Source organism: Gasterosteus aculeatus, chromosome 12, assembly GCF_964276395.1.
Source record: "Gasterosteus aculeatus chromosome 12, fGasAcu3.hap1.1, whole genome shotgun sequence".
In the NCBI taxonomy this organism is placed as follows: domain Eukaryota; kingdom Metazoa; phylum Chordata; class Actinopteri; order Perciformes; family Gasterosteidae; genus Gasterosteus; species Gasterosteus aculeatus.
This window is the reverse complement of record NC_135700.1, coordinates 24,292,448-24,310,868: the sequence shown is the minus strand read 5'-3', so window position 1 is coordinate 24,310,868 and position 18,421 is coordinate 24,292,448. Positions and strand designations below refer to the sequence as shown.

The 18,421-nt window shown below is 48.1% G+C and overlaps 1 protein-coding gene across 1 annotated transcript in view; it reads left to right on the top strand.

Moving 5' to 3' along the window:
* Nucleotides 1-704: 704 nt before the first annotated feature.
* The window catches only part of LOC120809128 (SH3 and multiple ankyrin repeat domains protein 2-like), a 98,807-nt gene continuing 81,090 nt past the window's right edge, over nt 705-18,421 (top strand). Inside the window, exon 1 of the mRNA XM_078086017.1 lies at nt 705-970. The gene's annotated coding sequence lies outside the window, so the exon portion shown is untranslated. The remainder of the gene's footprint in view (nt 971-18,421) is intronic.

The window sequence follows — 18,421 nt, the reverse complement described above, 5'->3', positions numbered from 1 at the left end:
GGTTGTGCTGTGCAGTGGTTCCACTAAAACGTTATCAGGTCGTGTTTATTGCTGGCTGCTGATACAGTAACATCTGGTTTGTCCACTTTAAAGTGAATTATCAAAAACAACTTGAGATGATTGACATGAAGATCTTCATGGGTCTGATGCTACTTACAAAGTGTCACCTTTAAATTGGTAGTTTGGAGGAAATATCTTAATATTTTACTATTTACTTTGACATAAGAGCACCTGCATGTTTTACATTATAACATATTTATTGTCGTCTCAGTCCAACTTCTGCTGTTATTAATCTTTTATGACCTCACAATAAACTGGTGAACCAGCTCAGCAGACGAAGCTTGATTTCCACCTTCAGGAGGACATCAGTGGTGTCTGCTGTGTCCGATCGGGAGAACCTCTCCGTAGAAGGTCCAACGTCCGGTGGAGGAGTGGAGCTGCTGGTCGAGACCTTCTGGCTTTTCGAATGCTCTGATGACCACAGACGGAGCAACTGGGTCGACCCGAGCATGAAGTGTCCACCTGTCTGGTCGGCTGGCGCCCGCTGGGTATCCTCCTGATGAAACACCCCCCTCATCCTCCTCCTCATCCTCCTCCTCCTCCTCTTTCTCATCCTCCTCTTTCTCCTCCTCCTCTTTCTCCTCCTCCTCCTCATCCTCTTTCTCCTCCTCCTCCTCATCTTCCTCATCCTCCTCCTCTTCCTCCTCCTCCTCATCCTCCCGGGCGGGAGACGAGCAGCTCGGAGCCGCGCTTACCGTCTGTCGCCTCGGATTGAATTGCAGCGCGGCAGCGGTCGGGTTTCTCTCGGGGAGATCAGGGTTAAAGTCCCCCCCCCCCCCCCCCCCCCCCCCCCCACTGGCCGCGGTGCGCGCGGAGAGTCGGCGGCTCGGAGCGGCATCAGGGAGCAAATAACCCCGCGGAGCGAGGACCGGACGAAGGGAATAAAAGAGGAACCAGGACGACGTCCGAGGTAAGCGCGCGGCCGGTAGAGACTTCGGAGACACTCGGAAGTGAGTTCGGTCCCCTGGACGCACTTTTTACGCACGCTGGCGGCTCGGGATGGAGAAGGTCGACCCCCCGTTCTCGTCGTTGATGGAAACTATATCTTCGTTTCATTAGTTGCACTCGGATGTTTATTTCCTTTTTTTGTTGTTTGTTCTCAAAAATATTCACCAATTACAAAATTAGTTTTTCCCCATAAAGTCTTTGTTTGTAAATCAACGTCCTTCCGTTTGATCCGGAAGCGAAAATAATTACTGGATTAATTTCTTAGTGGATGGACGAAAAGTTAATATGATTATTGTTTCTAAAGCGTGAATTGTGAACATCAGCTTTCATCTGTAAATCACGTTTCTTCACGCCTGAGACCTTCTGTGTATTTATAGATTAAACTATGAGTTGATTAATGGAGGAAACAACGGCTGCATGTGTTCACGTTAATAAAAGTCTTTTTGAATGGATCAAAGCCCTGCTGACAAAGACTGCTGGAGGAGGAGGATTATCCCGACCTGGCAACCCACGGCCCCCTAAGAGGCTTAAAACGGATCCATAAGGCACCACTTAATAGTTTATTAGTCATTGATGAAACTCTTTCACGGTGCTAAATTCCAAATTCCAAGCGATTCTATGACGGAAAACGGCGTCTTGATGGCGGCTAGAAGCTAACGGTGCTAACAGAGGTCACAGTGTTTACTTTTCTTCTTGTCTGGATTTATTCCCTCAGTAAACGTTGTAAACATGAGTTTATGGTCTCAGTCTCTAGTTTCAAGTCTTCAACACAACATGATGTTCATTCAGTGAATGATGCTCCATTTGGAGTGAAACAGACCAAGGAGCAGGGGACGCTTTAGGGCGGGGCTACACGCTGATTGACAGGTCCTCTGTATTTAAGAGTCGCCCCCTGGTGGTCACTAGAGAGAATGCAGCAGTTGAAAACACCAAAAGTCCTCTGAAGCACTTCCTTGCGTGTAAAATACAAACTCATCCGTGTTGTACGTTCTGTAGGACTGTGTGCGAGGCCCAAAGGTGCAGCCAGCAGACTCGTGATGCCGGTGAGGGTTCGGATCCACTGTTTGGAGCTTTGAACTCGTCTGGATGGGATGAATCAGAATGTTTTGTGCTGGTACTTTATTCCATGAAAGGATTGTCAGGTCCCCTTGTTGTCATAATTCATCAGACGTCGAACGATATGAAATGTATTCGCCATCTTTTCTTTAATCCACCCAGAATTAGTTTGGATTTCTTTTGAAACGCTGGAGTGTCTAAAGAAACAAACCCACGCAGCTTCCTGTTTGCTCGGCCATCGTTTCCTCGCGCCGCTCCGCTCACGGGACCGTTACCGGTCATAGATGTCGTCTAACGTTGTGTTTTTAAGTGACTCCTTTTCTTTTCTGTTGGCGACACAAAACGATATCAGCGTCTCACTTGAGTCGTGTAATTAAACAAGAGGTCATAAGTCAGAGGTTCTTCAAACTGAGCGCCAACATTCTGACATGAACATTTACAACGTAAACTAATTCTTCTATTTCAAGCTGAAGTTTTCTATTTATAGTCTATTGATAAACAATTAGCTGATCAAGAATTCCTATTGCTTCTCCATTGATTATGAATCACAGGATTATTTCAGCACCAAAAGTCACTGGTCAGTTCAGCCGGTACGACCACCAATAAACCATTTACCCAAAACATAAAAAACCCTGTGATCTTCTCTCCCACATCAGAGCATCCGAGGAATCGTCTGTACCTCCGCTCATTTACATAAGTGTCAGGTGTGGTCCTTTACCCTGAGATGTCTTAATTAACGTCTATGACAGCCTGCACCTGCTACCTGCTTTCATCGTCCACCATGAGGCCATGAGACCATGAGACAGTAAGGCCATGAGACTATGAGACCATGAGACCATGAGGCCATGAGGCTATGAGGCCATGAGACCATGAGGCCATGAGGCCATGAGACCATGAGGCCATGAGACCATGAGTGCTCGCTGATTTCCACTGCTGGCTTTTCAACGCACAAAAAAACCCATTTGCTCCAAACGTGGATCTGGAGATGATGCATTTCCTCTTCTGCCTCTTTTCTCCTCCGGTTTGCTGGGCCTCGCGGAGGCAGGTTCACCGACGTGGAAGTAGACGTCGGTGCTGATAGTGACCTGAACAGGGGTCAGGGGTCAAGTGAGAACTTCCTCAGTTGTTTCCTGTTCTTCACTCCGTTACACTTCTGATGGTTCCTGCGTTCTGAACTTCTGACCTGCATTTGATCAGCATGCCGTATTCCCATTGAAATTCCTATTGCGTTATTATTTAGTTACTTTTCATTGCGGTGAAAGTTGTGGGTCAGATTTCACGCCTATATTTCTACCTTAGTCTTTTTGAAATAAAAGCATGTAAGATGGTGCTTGTTCACCCTGGGACGAAGCAGGAAGGAAATTCCATCTCCACGTTATCTTCATACAGATAAGTGTAAGAATATCAGACGGAGGAGAAAATGGAAAAGCTGAGTTCTGCCGACGCCTCGTCCGGTTCTAATTCACCCTCAAAGCTCCTGAGAGTCTGTTTCCTGACACACGGGAGGCAACAGGAAGTGTGTTTGGAGCGAGAGAGGAGCAGAGATTTCTCTCTCCTCCGTCTTCACCCAAAACAACATGTGCATCTAGTGTTGAAAACATAAATTATGAACAATTTCAAACTCCTGAATGTATAAAGTTTAATTGTACATTTCTACATGAAAGGCGTATTGATATCCACTGATTTAAACAGCATATTAATGTCAATGGACATCAGCCTTTTTTCATGTTTTTGTTATGTAATTCGATATGGATTGTTATTGTGCAGAGCATACTGTTCATCTTTTTTTCCTGAAAGTATTACTTATTAATTCACTCATGTGATGATGTTCCTTTTGGTCATGGAAGACTCCTGCTCCTCTCGGCCGCTGCCATCTTGAGTTGGGTTGACCTCATCGCCAACTTGGTTTTTGAAATTGCGATTTGGTTTTTGACATCATCTTGGTTTTGGGGCTTTCTCCATATTGGTTTTTGGCCGTCGACATCTTTCTTTCTAACATCCGCCATCTTGGTTTCTACCATCCGCCATCTTGGTTTCTGCCATCCACCATCTTGGTTTCTACCATTCGCCATCTTGGTTTCTACCATCCGCCATCTTGGTTTCTACCATCCGCCATCTTGGTTTCTGCATCCACCATCTTGGTTTCTACCATCCGCCATCTTGGTTTCTACCATCCGCCATCTTGGTTTCTGCATCCACCATCTTGGTTTCTACCATCCGCCATCTTGGTTTCTACCATCCGCCATCTGGATTTCTGGCGTCCGCCATCTTGCTTCCTACTATCTGCCATCCGCCATTTTATTTTCTGCGTCATCACGTATTTTTACAACCATATTTATGATTAATATGTCTACAAGTGGCCAAAGTTCTTCATTTAGTCTTTGATATTACGTTTAAAGTGCAAAGAGACAATTAGCTCTAAAATGAGAGCATAAACAAGTTTTTTCTTGAATGTACGATGCTACAAAATAACGGTAGTTTAGATTTGTTTTCCCTTAATGGAGCAGCCATGTGTGTGTGAGCGGGTGTGATGGGTATGCGGTCGCCATGGATACCATGACTTCCATCCCCGGGGAGCCTGTTGGTTTCCTCCTGAGGAGCCGCTGACTCCGTCCTGAAGACTTCTGCTTTTGTTTTGTCTGGAATCTGCATTTGTTTGTTGTTTACGGTTGACTTTGCATTTGTCTCTCGTGATGAAGAGCTGTGAGGCTTCTGGATGGCGAATAGTGAATATGTGAAGTGAATATCTTGCCAACTTTCAATCCGGATAGATTTTCGGTTAATGGGAATAATGAGATAAGATTTGTGCAGCTCCTTTATAGGTCGGTAAAGAGATATTCAGAGATTCAGACTGACTTCACGTTCAGCGAGCGAGCAAATATCTGTCGCTCTGGAGTTTAAGCTGATAAGTACTAATGTACAACAAGAACTACTACTGTGTAGTAAAATGAGAACTACTACTGTAGTGTACAGCAAGAAGTACTACTGTGTAGTGTGTAAACCTAGCAGTACTACTAAGTAACTGTTTAATCTGTGTTTTGTCCTGAACACAAATAAAGAGAATAAATACTTCATATAAATCATTCAGAGGTTCCTACAGTCTTATTATTATTTTATTTAGTTGTTTCTGGGAATTTCATTTAGTTTCCCATGTTCATAATTTATATGTGTACTTTCTTAAAGAGAAAGGTTTCTTCAGCCACAACCGTCACACAGGAAACACCAGCAGCTCTCTGCTTCATGAGACATTAGTTCAAAACGTCTCATTCGTATGAGTCAATATGTGAAACCACCTTCAGAGGGTCACAGATGAACCACAGCAGGAGCTTATTGCTGCTCTCTCCTGAACATCTGCACCAGATGTTGACCATAATTACTAAATAAGCACATGTTGTTTAATATGGTGCTGCTTTGTTGGGCAAAAAAAAAATCTTCCATGAAATTTGAATAAATTACAACTATTTTGAAACATTTAGGGCGAGTTTGTGTGTGTGTGTGTGTGTGTGTGTGTGTGTGTGTGTGTTGTAAACAAGAGAAAAGCAACATCATCAGTTGACTAATTGGTTCCAGAGAGAATGTGTTTATTTTGGTCATGAAAGGAACTGAAAATACGTCCATCTTTTTTTTGGAGACCTGGAAGGTGTTTCATAAAAACAATGTTCACTCTTCATCACGCCGATTAAATCTAAACATTATGGAGTCAATTGTAAATGCAGTAACACAGATAAACACATAGAAATATCCGTCTCATTCTGCAATAACTGTGAACGGTCTTTGGATTTTGAGTTTAGAACCCAGTGTGCAAACTAACGTCTGACCTCCGACCTCAGAGTCACAACCTCAGTCATAGGACGTTATCTAGCTTCCGCTAGCTCTGGCTACGCTAACACCTGCTTGGTCGCTACTGAGCATGTGCGACCCTCGAAAAAGAGGCCGTAGGCGTCTGACTCGGTGGCATCATGGAGCCGGACGTAGCTGAGAACGCTCCACCTTGGAATGGATCAACTCCAACCATCCGAGCAGAACTGATTTTCATTCCGTCTTTGATCTTCAGCTTTTCTTCTTCGTTTGCCCGCCGTCCTCTGAGACTGTGTGCAGGCAGTTGCTTCCACTGTGAAATCAGGTTGTATTGGGCACAAACGTTGAATACAGGAAGTGCATATATTAAGCATTAGCTGTAATTCTGGGTCAGAACCTCGCTGTGTTTCTTTGCGTAGTGTCTCCTCATCGTGCTTCAGGCCATCGCGTCTTCTAAAAGGAGGTATTTGATCATCTTTGCAACAGACCCGAAACAAGCAACTCATCACAGCCTTCGGGGGAAAGACGTGTCGCTAAAAAAAACTGCATGTTGGGAATTTCCTCAGGCTGCAGGAAATAAACATAAAATATACAGCTCGATAACAGAACCCCCCCTCTGTGCTCCTGCTCCACAGGGGGGAGGTGGGGGGGGGGCCTCTGTGGGTGGGTGAGCCGCTGTGATTAATGCCGATGTTTTGTGTTTGACATGTTGCGTAATCATAAATGAGATCTGCACGCAAACACTCTGATTCTGTTTGGAAGTCGAAGATGAAGTCATGGGCTAATTCTGTGTTTAACATGTTAAAGTCTGCAGAACATGCAAGCTTACTAAGGCTTCTTAGTAACTTCTTGCTGTAATGATCAAATATTAAAGGCGGTAAAACGGCGTTATGCGGAACGCTGCTGTGATTTGATTTACTGTAGACGGCTGCTTTAGGATGAGATCCAATACGAAGCTTTAACCAGGACGGGCTTTCAAAGAGGGAATCCCACCTGCGATGGATTCACTTGGACCAGATCACCCGTTGTCATGGTGAATTATAATGCTAACGTAGCACGCTAACGCGACAACGTAACGGGACAGAAAGAATTGACCTAGAATTAGTACAGTTGGCACAGTTTCTGTGGAACAATACGTAACATAATGTAACGAGTGTAAAATACTTGAGTAATCGGCTTTGTGGAAAATATTTTAAATCAAAACTTACGTGAAATTAACGTTAAATTGTCTTCACCCCGACAGTCAAACACAATCTGTTTACTTAACGTTATTCAAAGCAAAGACTCAAACATACAATAATGAATGAATTGCCTATTTCTACACAAATAACCAAGAGAAAAGAATAATTATTGATGTGTCTTTGGGCCGGTTGAGATGATTCCAGAAGAAGGACCTTGTGTTGGATTCTCTCAAGTCGACCAGGTTGTTGTCTTCATCCTTCAACACTGGAAGTATCATTTTAAATGGCGTCTCTGCGCTCTTTGTTTCTGAAATGCTCTTTTTGTTCTGCTTTGAGGCAGTTAAATTAATCTCTGGTCGTCTGTAAAAAGGAATTACTGCGACATGTTTTCATGCTCTTTATTTCCACATTATCCAACCCTGTGATTGTGTGTTCGGTTCATCTCGCAGTCTTTAAATCTGTATCGTTGATGTCATGCGGCTCCGTTGATTGTCCCCCCTGCTCTGCTTGCCAGTGATTGGACACTTCCAGGCAGAAGTCCTCCACCATCACAAGACGCCTCCCTGAGCCGCCGCTAATTTACAGCAATTTTTTGTTATCTCCAAATGTCGCCGCGGGACAACTTTCTTATTGTTGCACACTTTCATTGTGAACACGGAGATGAGTTTTCATTTTTTTCAATTTCTCGCATTGTGTCTGAACCCAGATGGCTGCTAATGTGAAGGACATGAGCATTTAAAGTCTGTGAGGCAGACGACAATATGACTGCTTAGAGATAAAGAGAGAGAGGAGACGGTTGATTCCACTGCTGGTTTTCTTATTGCTCCCATTGCAGCGCAGATGTTCCTATTAAGGATTCTGGGACGGGAGAGAAGAACCAGGACAAACCTTTTATACTGTCAGCACAGATCGTTTCCTCCAGATACAAGCAACCTCCGGTTCATTAAAGTGACGTCAGAGCTTCACGTGTTAAAGCTGCATTCTGTGTAGTGACCAGCAGGGGGCGACTCCTCTGCTCCCATAGACGTCTATGAGGAAATGACTCTACTTCTCTGTAGTGACCAGCAGGGGGCGACTCCTCTGCTCCCATAGACGTCTATGAGGAAATGACTCTACTTCTCTGTAGTGACCAGCAGGGGGCGACTCCTCTGCTCCCATAGACGTCTATGAGGAAATGACTCTACTTCTCTGTAGTGACCAGCAGGGGGCGACTCCTCTGCTCCCATAGACGTCTATGAGGAAATGACTCTACTTCTCTGTAGTGACCAGCAGGGGGCGACTCCTCTGCTCCCATAGACGTCTATGAGGAAATGACTCTACTTCTCTGTAGTGACCAGCAGGGGGCGACTCCTCTGCTCCCATAGACGTCTATGAGGAAATGACTCTACTTCTCTGTAGTGACCAGCAGGGGGCGACTCCTCTGCTCCCATAGACGTCTATGAGGAAATGACTCTACTTCTCTGTAGTGACCAGCAGGGGGCGACTCCTCTGCTCCCATAGACGTCTATGAGGAAATGACTCTACTTCTCTGTAGTGACCAGCAGGGGGCGACTCCTCTGCTCCCATAGACGTCTATGAGGAAATTACTCTACTTCTCTGTAGTGACCAGCAGGGGGCGACTCCTCTGCTCCCATAGACGTCTATGAGGAAATGACTCTACTTCTCTGTAGTGACCAGCAGGGGGCGACTCCTCTGCTCCCATAGACGTCTATGAGGAAATGACTCTACTTCTCTGTAGTGACCAGCAGGGGGCGACTCCTCTGCTCCCATAGACGTCTATGAGGAAATGACTCTCACTTTACTTGAAAAAGCAATATCGTGATATGCGGGATACCGTCAGAATCTTTCTAAATAGCGTGATATGCATTTTTGGCCATACTTGCAAAGCAGGTTGAAATGATTTATTATAACCTAATATCAAGTAATTATACTAATAATTAGGCTTTCCCCACTTCATCCAATTAAAACATTATGGTAAAAAGCCCCTGATTGGACTGTAAAAACAAACATTCGGTATCTATACGTGGACGTTGCCATGGCAACCACACTTTACCGCCGTCATCCATTCTGCACGTGAGCCGCGTGAACAGACACATCAATCATTTCTGTCATTTCCAGCACTGCTTCTTTGGAGAGATGCTTTAAAAACCAACGGGTTGATTCTCACTGACCCACTTCTCGCCCTGATATAGAGGCCACATTAATCATTCATCTTCTATATGTGCTGCCTTCATTTTCCTCTGGAAAACGAGCCGCTGGTTCGGCGTTCTCGTTTTTAAATGATCGCTCTGTGTCCTCCTGTTCGAGGGGGATATCGTTGTTATTCATAAACGGTTTATTGGTCGCTTCGTTTCCTCTGAGTTTTGCCACAGATTTCCATTTGTTTTGGCGCCACCTCTGGTCGCTTGTTGTAACAGCTGGTTTGTTCTCATTAAAAGCCGGCAGCTCTTTAAGGTTCCTCACTTGCAGAATAGAACCATCCTTCTTAGTGACGAATGAGTTGCATTTCACAATTAAAGCCCAAAGTCGCTTTTATTGTGAAGCATCAAAAGGAAGCTTCTATCATTGACAGGAAACGGCATGTGTGTGTTTGAGGCATTAGCATTACTCTGCCACAATTCCTCTGATGCAGAGGTCTTCAACAGGAGGTCCGCGGAGGAACTGCAGGGCGTCGCAAAATCTTTGGTTGAACTTTTTTTTTCAACGAATTTTTTTTCCACAAATTTAAATGTCTGCAGAATCAGAATCAGAATCAGAATTGTATTTATTGTCTTTAAATACACATTATCATGAATCCAACATATTGTAGTGAACGGATAAATTGGATGGAGACGACGTTCTTTCAGTCTGCACATCAAATATTTGTTGTGCGATTATTTCACCAACATTTATTGCGATATTATTGCATTTTATGCCACTGATAATATAATGACAATAGAATAGCATAGTAATACAAGTACAAGTTAGAACAAACTTTTATCTGTCTGAATAGTTAGACATCGGAACGTGAAAAATAAAAGATGGCGGACCAAACTGCGTAGAATAGGGGGTCCCTGCTCCATCTGCCCATCAGTTTGGCCTGAAAAACGCTGAAGACCCCTGATCTAATATATAAATGATATGCGGGAAAATTGCTAGTAAATATTTGATTTGATTTAGACAGGAAGTGTTTCCTATTTCCAATTAAAATCAATGGATTTCGGACCAGAGCCGCAGACCCATGAATCCATCCGAGCGCGTCAGCAGCTATTCTGAGTTGCGTGCTACCGAGTAACGTCGGGGGGCTGCCGGCCAATCAGAAACCCCAGGGGGGCTGCAGCTGCTCTACAGTGTACACACACACACACACACACGCACACACACACGCACACACACACGCACACACACACGCACACACACACGCACACACACACACACACACACACACACACACACACACACACACACACACACACACTCCAGGCTTCTACTGATTGTGTAATGCAAACACACACACAGATGTCAGCCTCTGGTCCCTCGCGTCTGTGGTGACGGGTATTGATCAGGGGATCCGGATTGATCTCTCAGCCAGGAGGACTCATTACTCCACCGCCGCTCTGTACGGAGGAGGAGGAGGAGGAGGAGGGAGAGGAGGGAGTAGATTAATTCCCAACCACATCCCACACATCTGTCCACCTCGGTCAGAGAAGCATCGATGTTCATTTAAAGGAGGTTTATCCCGACGTGATTGACGCGTGGACTCGTTACGATGACTTGATGAATGTCACAGTGAAAAAGTCTTTCTGGAAAGAAAGAAAGATGATGAACATTTGTATCCGTCCCCAGCAGGATTCACTCACTCACTCAGACATTATTGGTTTGGATCTTATCATCAGATTTACTAACAATAAACAAAGATTCATACTTAAATCAATTTTGATTATAATCTAAGCAAAATAAAAGCAGGTTACTGGGAAGATAAAAAGGCCGGGATGTGAAAGATGTTCAGGAAGTGGAATCACCGTCACTCACTTTGTGAAGCATAATATAAATGATTCATACACGAGTTGCTGCTTCCATCAGGACAACAGTCAATTTGCTTCCCTTTTTCACAAGAACGTCTCTTTCACGGTTTTATTCAGTGATTAAGTCTCGTGACTTTGCTCTTCAGCTCAGTGTGGAGCTGTCAATCAACCAGATGTTTCCCATTTAAAGCTTCATTGACAGAACATTACCACAGACGTGAGAAAGAACAGTGAAGTGGAACTGAGAGAAATCAATGAGTGATTCAGATCAGTGTTTCTTTCAAAATAAAAGTCTTTGTCTCTGCAGCAGTTAGAAGAAGGACACTCTTCTCCAATAAAAACCTCTTCAACAAGTGAGCTGATGCTCTGGATAAAGACTACGGACCCTCTGGGGGGCTGCGGGGGGCCTTTGTTCACGCAGAACATCCGCCGACAGGAGGCTCCTTGATTGCTTTTTACCATCGCGCAGCATCTGCAGCAGAAGAAAAGCTCCGCTCAGCGGCGTGGGCTGCTCGGGTTTCCCAGAAGCCTTTGGGGTGGAGGAGGGAGGAGGTGTGACATCTTGTGACCGGTGGGCTTTGTGTCGAGTCTTATCTGCAGTGAGGGGGACACAAAAGGAGGGCGGGTTTCATCGCTCTTGTCAGGCAGGAAGGAGGAGGACTCGGACGCAGAGGGTTCAGCTGATATTGCTTTTTATTACTAACAAGAAAAAACTGAAAATCTCTCTTAACGAGGAAACAAAGGTCGCGATCAAAGTTCAAAAGGAAAAAACTCAAAATCTCTCTTAATGAGGAAAAAGGTTGAGATCAAAATTCAAAAGGCAAAAACTCAAAATCTCTCTTAAACGAGGAAATGTAACAGGGATCAAAAGGACGTGACAAACGTTATCGGACTTGACGTAACTCGTGACGTGAGGGCTGGTGTGCAGGGCAAAACAACAAGACACACTGGCACAGGACAAGGGGCGACGCAGACTATAAGTACCCATGAGGGAGTTGTGGGAACAGGTGGACACAATCAGGAATCAGGGGAGACAATCAGACTGGTGACACATGAGGAAGGGCAAGGGACCTGAAACGAGAGGGAGTTAGTTTCCAAAATAAAACAGGAAGTCAAAAAACAACTGGAGACAGGACAAAAAAGCAACTTGACATACAGGTGTGACATTACCCCCCCCTCAAGGCCGAATACCAGGCGGCCTTGGAATGTCCGGGTGTGCTCTATAAAAATCTCGAATGAGATCCGGGTCCACTATGAAGCTAGACGAGACCCATTGTCGTTCCTCTGGGCCGTAGCCCTCCCAGTCCACGAGGAACTGCCTGCCCCGTCCCCGCTTACGTACCGCCAGCAGTTTCCTCACCGTGTAGACCGGCCCCCCCTCGACCATTCGAGGGGGTGGGGGTGGCTTGGGGTTTGGCACCATTGCGCTCTCCTTCGCTGGTTTGATTTTGCTGACATGAAAAGTTGGGTGTACCCTCAGGGACCGGGGCAGACGGAGGCGCACAGCTGCTGGATTGATAATCCTCGAGATGGGGAACGGGCCGACAAAGCGAGGGGCCAGCTTTCGTGATTCGACCTGCAAGGGTAGGTCCTTGGCTGAGAGCCATACTCGCTGGCCGGGCTGGTACACTGGGGCCGGTCTCCTCCTGCGGTCCGCTGCTTTCTTCACTCTGTCCCCTTGTCTGATCAGCGTCTGGCGTGCCGCTGCCCAGATGCGGCGGCAGCGGCGGACCAAGGCCTGGGCGGAGGGCACAGACACCTCTGGTTCGGACTCGGAAAACACAGGGGGTTGGTAACCAAAAACGCAATGGAAGGGAGACATGCCAGTGGCGGAGGTGGGAAGGGAGTTATGGGCGTACTCTACCCACGTCAGGTGTTCGCTCCATGACGCAGGGCTCTGGGCCACCAGGCACCGGAGGCTGGTTTCCAGTTGTTGATTGAGGCGCTCCGTCTGTCCGTTGGCCTCGGGATGGTACCCCGATGTGAGGCTAGCTGTGGCTCCGATGAGCTTACAGAACTCCTGCCAGAACCGCGAGACAAACTGGGGCCCCCTATCGGACACAATGTCTCTGGGGAACCCGTGGATCCTAAACACGTTGTTCATCATGCAGATAGCGGTCTCTTTAGCGGTGGGCAGCTTGGGTAGGGCTAGGAAGTGTGCCATCTTTGAAAATCTATCCACCACGGTCAACACCGTGGTGTTCCCCTTGGAGGTCGGTAGCCCCGTGACAAAATCCATCGAGATCTCTGCCCACGGCCGGGACGGGATGGGCAGCGGCTGTAGCAAGCCTGCGCGGGCTCTGGAGGAGTTCTTGTTCCTGGCGCAGACGGAGCATGCCTCAACGTACTCCCTGACCTCCGGCTCCATGGACGGCCACCAGAACCTCTGCGTGATGGCGAACATGGTCCGACGTACGCCCGGATGGCAGGTGAGCAAAGACGAGTGAGCCCAGTGGATCACCTGTGGGCGCAGATTAATAGGGACAAACAGACGATTATCTGGGCACCCACGAGGTGGGGGGGTCTCACCGTTGGCCTGCTTCACCTTGGTTTCTATAGGCCAGGTAACCGCTCCAACCACACAGTGTAGTGGGAGGATGGGCTCAGGTTCCCTGGCCACGGGCTCCGGGCTGAAAAGACGGGATAAGGCGTCAGGCTTGGTATTTCTTGATCCCGGTCTGTAGGAAAGGGAAAAATCAAAACGGTTAAAAAACAAGGACCAGCGGGCTTGACGGGAATTCAAACGCTTGGCCTTCTTGATGTACTGCAGGTTCTTGTGGTCTGTCCAAACCAAAAAAGGGTGCTGTGCCCCCTCGAGCCAGTGCCGCCACTCCTCCAGCGCCGCCTTCACTGCCAGCAGCTCACGATCTCCCACGTCGTAGTTCCGCTCCGCTGCAGTCAGTCGTCGCGACAGGAAGGCACAAGGATGAAGCTTGTTGTCAGACTCTGCTCGCTGGGAGAGAATGGCCCCGATCCCATTATTGGAGGCGTCCACCTCCACCACAAACTGGCGAGCCGGATCAGGGAGCGTGAGGATGGGTGCTGTAGTGAAGCGCCGCTTAAGCTCCTGGAAGGCTGCGTCTGCCTCGGCGGACCAGTGAAACGCCACCTGCGGGGAGGTAAGAGCATGGAGCGGGGCTGCTGTCGCGCTGAAGCCTCTGATAAACCGCCTGTAAAAGTTAGCAAAACCGAGAAATTGCTGTACCTTCTTGCGGCTATCAGGAGTTGGCCACTCTACTACCGCGCTTACTTTAGCCGGATCCATCTGAACCCTCCCAGGGGCTACGATAAAGCCCAGGAAGGAGACAGTATCGGCATGAAATTCACTCTTTTCCGCCTTCACATATAACCCGTTGTCTAAGAGACGTTGCAGGACGAGTTCAACATGGTTCCTATGGGTGTTTAGGTCGGGGGAATAAATCAGAATGTCATCTAAATACACATACACAAACTGGTCTAAAAAGTCTCTTAACACATCGTTTATCATCGCTTGAAAAACTGCTGGGGCGTTTGTGAGACCAAAGGGCATGACCAGGTATTCATAATGTCCAGACGGCGTGTTGAATGCCGTTTTCCACTCATCCCCTTCCCTAATGCGAACCAGGTGATAGGCGTTGCGTAAGTCCAGTTTGGTAAAAATCTGCGCCTGTTGAAGCTGGTCGAATACTGAGGTCATGAGAGGTAGAGGGTATCTGTTCTTAACGGTTATGTCGTTGAGCGGGCTGTAGTCAATGCAGGGGCGAAGGGTTCCATCCTTCTTTCCCACAAAGAAAAAACCTGCCCCTGCTGGGGACGAGGAAGGTCGGATCAACCCCGCCCTCAGGGAGGATTCGATGTAGTCCTTCATGGCCTGCCTCTCGGGCCCGGAAACAGAGTAAAGACGGCCCTTCGGGATGGTGGAGCCGGGCAGAAGGTCAATGGCGCAGTCGAACGGGCGATGAGGTGGTAGAGCTGTGGCCCTGCTCTTACTAAAAACCTCAGCGAGGTGGTGGTAGCAGCTTGGAACTTGGGTCAGATTGGTGATCTCCGAGTCTGTGACAGGGTGAGTGACGACACGGTTTAGCGTGGGGTTCTTCCCTTGGGGGCATGATTCCCGACATTGGGTCCTACAACCCTCCCCCCATACCATAATGTCCCCGGTGCGCCAGTTTATGTGTGGGTTGTGATGAATTAACCATGGGAACCCGAGGATGAGATGGTGCAGAGGTGAGTGTATTAAATACAGCTGTATGCGCTCCCAGTGATTGGTGATGCGAAGCTCCACCGGTTCTGTAACATGGGTTATAGTGAACAATGCACTTCCATTAAGTGCGCTCGCTTTAACCGGTTTACTCAATGGGTCAACCCGAAGCCCCAGTCTTTGTGCTAACCCCCAGTCGATTAGGCTCTCATCTGCCCCTGAGTCAATCAATACCCCCAGCTCTAGGTTCTTATCCCGGTGCTTAATCCTCACTGTGGTCAATCGGCGTGGAGTAGGAGTTACTTCGGCGACTTGACTCACCGACTGGTTGGCCTTTACTGGACAGGCGGTGATGAGGTGGCCACGCTCGCCGCAGTAAAAGCATCTGCCCTCCTGGTAGCGTCGCTGTCGTTCCTCTTGAGAGAGCCGGGCCCTCCCCATCTGCATGGGCTCCTCCTCGCCTCCGGCACGGGTTCTTGAGAGTCGCTCAGGGGAGGTTTGACGCGATGCGGCGCCCCAGAGCGTCGGGGAAGAGCCAGGTGCGGCGGGTGTCCCTCTGGGCCCACGCTGCCGCCTCCGTTCCTGTAGGCGGTTGTCGGTGCGGATGGCGAGGGCGATGAGGGAATCGAGGTCCAGAGGCAGGTCCAATGGGACCAAGAGGTCCTGGATCTGGTCGGAGAGCCCTCTCAGAAAAACATCGTAGAGGGACGTGGTGTTCCACCCACTCTCCATCGCCAGGGTGCGAAAACGTATGGCGTATTCACAAACGGACTGTCCACCTTGCTTTATCTGACTGAGCTCACGAGCCCTTTCTCGGTCTGTTGCCACAGGGTCAAAAACAAGTCTGAGAGCGTCGGCAAACTTCTTTGGTGAAGAGCAAACTGCCGAACTCCTAGCCCACTCAGCGGTGGCCCATGCCTTGGCCCTTCCCGTGAGATGGGTCATCATGAAGGCAACCTTGGACCGTTCTGTGGGAAAGTGCATCGGAGAGTGCTCGAAGTGCATTTCACATTCAATGATGAAGGACCTACTTTGTCCGATGGTTCCGGAGTATCGTTCCGGAGGTGCCAGCCTCGTGCACGCATCTGCTGGTGTGGCTACGGGAGGGGGCTCAGACGGCGTGGGGGGTTGTTCGGGAGAAGCCGCGGGGTTCCTGGAGAGCAAGGTGAGAATTTGTTCTACCTGACTGTTTAGGAGTCCCACCTGCGTGGTCATGGCAGTCTTAAACCCCTCCTGGCTTTGAGCAAGTCCCCGAACCCCTCGATCGAGGTCAGCAACAAGGTCTTCATGCTGCGCCAGTCTTGATGCTTGAGCGCGCAGCGCCTCCGTCAGCTGGTCCTTCTCTGCCGAGTCCATTCTGGCCAGTGTGTACTGTCAGGCAGGAAGGAGGAGGACTCGGACGCAGAGGGTTCAGCTGATATTGCTTTTTATTACTAACAAGAAAAAACTGAAAATCTCTCTTAACGAGGAAACAAAGGTCGCGATCAAAGTTCAAAAGGAAAAAACTCAAAATCTCTCTTAATGAGGAAAAAGGTTGAGATCAAAATTCAAAAGGCAAAAACTCAAAATCTCTCTTAAACGAGGAAATGTAACAGGGATCAAAAGGACGTGACAAACGTTATCGGACTTGACGTAACTCGTGACGTGAGGGCTGGTGTGCAGGGCAAAACAACAAGACACACTGGCACAGGACAAGGGGCGACGCAGACTATAAGTACCCATGAGGGAGTTGTGGGAACAGGTGGACACAATCAGGAATCAGGGGAGACAATCAGACTGGTGACACATGAGGAAGGGCAAGGGACCTGAAACGAGAGGGAGTTAGTTTCCAAAATAAAACAGGAAGTCAAAAAACAACTGGAGACAGGACAAAAAAGCAACTTGACATACAGGTGTGACAGCTCTGCCTCTTATTGGTTTGTTTCCTGTGTGCCGTCGGGGGGTCGGGGGGGTCGGGGGGGGGGGGGGCGGCATTCGCATAAAGGTCAGAGAGGCGTTATGGCTCAAGAAGCTTATTGAGAAGGTGGAGGTCCCTCTGAGACAATGTCCCCTCTCGTCTCAGATGGTTTGGTGTCGGATCGGTCCGTGCAGCATGTCCACTGAAAGCAACGCGGGACGTCCCAGTGGACAAGTTCAGAGACGCAGGGACACATTCAGCAAACCTCTTTTACTCACATTGACTTAATTTTTTTACATCATTGCCCATGGAGCCATTAGGGCTTAGATGACTTGCTCAGGGACACTTCCACATGGGGCAGCCGGGACCCGAACCACCAGCCTTGTGGTTCCCAGCGCAGCCTCTGTACCCCCCCACCACGACCTCAATAATAATAAAACCAGAACCAGCATCGCTGATTCCATTCGATTTCTCCTGATCTGTCCTACAATGTGTGTGTTATCAGCTTGTTGTTACGTTGGTAAGAGGCTCCACGTCCATGTTGTGAGACATCAGCCATGAGGGTTTCATTTAGTCTTTTTTACACTTAATGTTTAGTGTGTTGCTGAGTGCAGCCGCGTGGCTTCATGGATATTTCACTTTGACAAGTAACAACGTCGGGCCGAGTCGTTGTGCCTCCCGGTGGGGGTCCGTCATCCAGTGAAGGGGCCGTCCACATGATGGCCGTGAAACCGTCTCGGTCCGTTTAGCGGAGGTGCTTGTTGCTGTTGTGTCTGCGGTTACTAAGCAACCGAGTCCTGCTCGCTGCGATGATTGTGTTGCTGAAATTGAGGTAATCCAGCGCTGAGCTTTGATGACGGAAGTCAAAATGAAGATAAATGTGTTTTCCAGCAGCGTAAATCGCTCTCATCACGTGACATAGTGCCCGTGTAGGAGGCCGTGGAAGTAAATGATTCATAGTTTTACCTCAAGATTGAATTGGGTAACAAACATTTTGACTGCTGTTGATATGGAACCTGTGGGTGAGGAGCTTCTCCCGTATGGGTGACAAACCGTGTCACAATCAAACAACAATCAAACAGTTGAATGCTACAGTTAACAAGGAGTCTTAATCTCCACTTGATGCTGAGGGAAACCGGCTGTTCAGTCCTCAGCTCCGCGTCGTGTAGCAACCGACAGAGAGCCTCAATTCAACCCCCCTCACGTCTGACACGGATGGCATTTAATATCCACAGAGAGGGAGACCTCCTCACCGCGTGAGGCCTCGAACGCCACGCTCGCATCTCGCCGTCTCTCG